Here is a 4,602-nt window from a genome sequence, read left to right as displayed (position 1 = left end):
AAGAAATAATGACATTTACTTTGTTTATTGCCAGTGTAAAAAAATATAGTTGCTACATTAATAGCGCCATCTATTGCGGAGTTTTATAACTAAATTAGTCAATCAACAAGGAAATAGTTTTTATTTTTTATTTAGTTCTGCTACTTGCTGCTAGATGGCCTTAAATCAGGTAAACATATTGAGTATTGAGTATTGAAGCCCTAAGCTCTACCCTTCTATACTACGCGACTACGAGTAAACACACAAAATAAGATTTTTGATAAATTATAATAGGAAGTAGGTATAATTTGTTTAATATAGATATTAATTTTAGTTTGCACGAGGACGAGAAACGGTGAATGTCCTACATAATATTGCCAAGGACATGAGGTCAGACTAGGAAGCTGATAAGAGTCCGCGAAGATTTAAAATGGCTAAAGCCCAGCTATCAAATAATAAAAATACGAAAATATGAAATAAGTACCTTCCTTCATCTTAATGTAATTATAATAAATAGCCACAAGAAGAAGCAAAGCAAAAGTTCCAAAAAACGGAACAAACTAACAATAACGAACTCTACGAAACTAAAATGTAAGAATCAAATATAAAAATAAAGAAATTCCGGTCTGAAGTTAGGTTTTACCCTAGTTCAGGTATTGTTCTCTTCTTTTATACCTCCCCAGAGAGCTTTTGTATGAAAACTCGCTCTATGTAGCGCATGATAAATTCTGTAAACAAACTACAACCAGTTGTTACCTTGCATGAAAAGAAAAAGCTGTGTTTTTCATGTCTTTTCCTAGCGGGGAATGCTTGCTAGCTTTGGAAAGTAATTTTTAATTTATAGTTACAGATTGAATAATGATAATATTTAATTAGTATCATTTAAAGACTGTTTATACGAGTGAGTGGTTCTTTTATAAATAGCCCAGGTATAATGTGTTGCGTACCCACCATATACCTACTAACTGGCAGTCTGTGAACTAGTATTTATGTAGTTAGAGTAGGGTTCACATACCTATCAAGATATCAGGAGCGTGTAGCGGCTACGTGACTGGTAGCGCTGCCCCGGTAGAGTCCCCAATACTATTACTTTATCGGAAATAAAAACGATGTATATTTCTTTCTATACAGGGTGTAGAAGAAGAGCAGATAATGTCTTAAAACAAAGTAGACAGTAACAAACATGTGCATTCGGAAAATAAAGTCTCTAAATGCACGTCTAAGTAATGTCTTTTTACTTTGTTTTTAAATGATTTATGGGACTTGTACTTACTTGAGGATATAAAAGATGCTTAAACAAGGTAGAAAGGACATTAATCATTATTGCAGTCGACCATCCTTATGTAATCACGGGAAAACAAGTAAAAAGAATTCAGATTTTTTAAATATCTAGCATTCGATTTTGTATTGTATGATAGAAGCTCCTATAATAGAAGACCGTGATAAGCGGAACAATTTTTGTTTATCATGATGAGTATTCCCGATTGTCCTGCACGTTCTCCGCGTGTGTCCACCCCAGCAGAGAGTACGTGCTCGGAGAACGAGGATTGGCCCATCCGCGATGAGGACGCACTGCGAAGGTCAACTAGGAAAAGGTTCGACGGATCTTGAGTTTATTTTCCTGCATTATTACGTACTGAATCAGGGGTCGCTCGATTTTTATGATGTGGTATTTTTTCCGGCTCTGTAAATGGGACTAACTTCAAACGTTCGGTGGTAGTCATGCATGTTTTTAAGTAAAAGAACTAACGAATTTTCAAACTAAAATAAAATTACGAGTAGTTTTCGTAAATTCCTTCCTGTGAAATATACCTATCTTTCGCTTTTATCCAGTCATAAAACGTCATACAAAAAATAGAATTTTGACGGCAATTTGGTATAGTGGTTCGCGTATCGGACTACTAAGCTAGAGGTCGCGGGTTCGATCATCGATGTTTGCAATGGATTGGGTGTTTTTAATTTATAAAATATGTAAGTTAGTAACTAGTTAATTTTCGTTTCATCAGTATCTTCATCATTTATCATTCTCGCGTGGTGAAACGTGTTAACGCGAGAAGAAAGATTTTCAGGATACAGACAAAATTATAAATGATGAATGCAATTGAGTGAATTGCGAAACATCCTCAATTATTCGTGTACGTGACCCAACTACGTACGGGGGGCTAGTTTACCTCCCGCAAACAAGAGAGTTTAAAATCTCATCCATAACTATTGCCATCAACGTCCCACGACGTGAATAAGCGGCGACAATGTTTCTGGGAACTCCGGCTGGCGGGACGTAATGGTTCTCTCAGAGAAGGATAGAGCGTTGAAGAATTCTCGATCGTGCATATCTGCGTCCTTGTCACTTATCCGTCATTACACGTCCTGTATCTACACGGGAGCATAATCTCGTTCACTGCTGTTAACCAAGGCCCATGGAGTAGCGGAGGAAAACAAATCGCGGAGACGGCTCATGCGCGCGCAGCACGCACGCGCCCGGCGCCAGTCGTGCGCCCACCGCCGCCGCGCACCGCCGCTCCGCCGCGCTCTGCCCCGCTCAATGGCGCCTATATCGGGACCTCGCTCACGCGGGTAAGTACCCACACCCTGAATCAACACCGCCCCACGAACCCCCCCGAAACCGTGGTCCACGACCCAGCATCTTTGGGGCGTGGTAGGACGTCGACTCGCCGCGCGGTCTCGTCCCTGCGACGGCACTGATAACGCTGCAGTCTTGTCAACAAATAACGTTATATAAAACGGTGCTGAATCCTCGAACAAGTTGAGAGTCATCTCGAAGATGTGTCTATTGATTTTCGCGAGGAGCGAGCGTTTCAGGCGAGTTGTCGCAGCCTGCAGCCTCTTTAGTATTCAGCTGCGGATGTCGCCACTCAAAAATCAGTAGTCATTGTAAAACGTTGGAGANGTTGGAGATATAAGTAACTGGATTGTTCGCAGCTATCGCACCCACAGGACTCCCTGTTTTACCGTCTCGCAGTTGTTTTTAATATTTATAGATGTTGAATACTTATTAGGTTAGATTACAAAGATTCTTCGAACAGGATGCTGTGCGATAGTTGTAGGAATCTAAACCACGTTGTATAGATTGCTTTTGCTTTAATGCTGAACAAGGTATTCTATTAGGGATGTTTGTTTTAATTAAGAAATATTTAGGTTGTCATCTAGGTTTGCACATTCTAATGAACTTAAATATTGCTCTTACTGACACGAGGATGTAGTAACTCGAAAGTCGAGTAAGTATAGAATTCATTTCCTACTAGGTATAACTTTTTATTCAACTAATGGCTGATTTTTCAATCGTTGGTTAAGTTTTAACTGAAGAATAGAACTGTCATTTTGACTTATTTCCCATACTAAAACTGTCAATATGCCAAACATATTCTTCAGTTAAAAGTTATCCAGCTATTGAAAAATCAGGNTTATTCAACTTAAAGAAAGGCAAGATTTCATAAATACTTGATAGTTAACCCAAATACCTAAACCTATCCAGAATCAGAGGTACCTACTAACTAGGTGTCTATGTCATAATAATGGTTTTAATCCACAACACTGATAAATAATTAATCTTAATACTATAAAGCCATTAACATGATTACCTATGTACTAAGTTTCAGTTAAGAAAAGTCAGTCTGAAATCATGTACGTTTTCAGTGACTTTCATTTGCTTTGAGTGTAGGTACCTAGGTACATTTATTTTTCATTAAAGGAATTTTCTTCGACTAGCGAACACCCAACCAACAAAAACAAGTTAACACAGTCGAAACAGAATAAGTTTTGTAACTTATAGTTAGTTTAGCACTTCAAACTTTTAAGTTAGGTACTGAATAACTTTACAAGCTATTTTATTGCCCTTTCAGGTCAACGTTGAAAGATTATAAAAATACCTACCTACCTACATATCGTAACGTAACACATACCTACTTACTACCTTACCTTTTTTAACCGAAAATATTTATGTCCTAAGTAATCATGTAATCAGTTTATCTGGGGGCACGGCAGTGCCCCCGCCAAGTCATGCAAAAAAGCGGCATAAAACTGTCTGAAATGAATTTCCATTTCATGAAAAATATTTAACGGTTTCCTCAATCGTGTAGCAATGCTTCTAAAATGGCGCATTCAAGGTTTAGCTTTCCACAACATTGCGCTTCTATCAAAGCGCTGGGAAGGAATTCCGGGCATGAAAATAATTGACCCCAGTAGTTCGCCGAGCTAATCTAAAGCAGCGAACTATGTCCTCGGTATTTGAGTCGCTATTGCTCTGAATTTGCTTGATATCACTTCAATAGCTCTCACTATGTTGGTAGCTCAGTCAGAGTAACTTGTGCACGAAGATAATTCAGGTCATGTTTCGAGTCAAAGATTATAATAGGATATAGGTTAACTATCCTACTAATATTATAAATGCGAAAGTTTGGATGTCTGGATGGATGTTTGTTACTCTTTCACGCAAAAACTACTGAATGGATTTTGATGCTTTACAGTATTATTGTTTATAACTCAGAATAACATAGAGGCTATAATTTATGACGATCTGTGACAAACTTAATTTCACGCGGGTGAAGCCGCGGGCAAAAGCTAGTTTTATATAAATGTTACTTGAGTTCATTTAGAAACTTGCTC

The 4,602-nt window shown here is 38.2% G+C and overlaps 1 protein-coding gene across 1 annotated transcript in view; it reads left to right on the top strand.

Moving 5' to 3' along the window:
- The first annotated feature begins 2,462 nt into the window (after window positions 1–2,462).
- The window catches only part of LOC114359056 (cubilin), a 77,985-nt gene continuing 75,845 nt past the window's right edge, over window positions 2,463–4,602 (top strand). The window contains exon 1 of the mRNA XM_028313301.1: window positions 2,463–2,553. The gene's annotated coding sequence lies outside the window, so the exon portion shown is untranslated. The remainder of the gene's footprint in view (window positions 2,554–4,602) is intronic.

Source organism: Ostrinia furnacalis, unplaced genomic scaffold (assembly GCF_004193835.3).
Source record: "Ostrinia furnacalis isolate ACB-3 unplaced genomic scaffold, ASM419383v2 OfSCF4221, whole genome shotgun sequence".
NCBI classification, from domain to species: domain Eukaryota; kingdom Metazoa; phylum Arthropoda; class Insecta; order Lepidoptera; family Crambidae; genus Ostrinia; species Ostrinia furnacalis.
The sequence above is the reverse complement of the archived record's forward strand: the minus strand, read 5'-3'. Positions and strand labels throughout refer to the sequence as shown.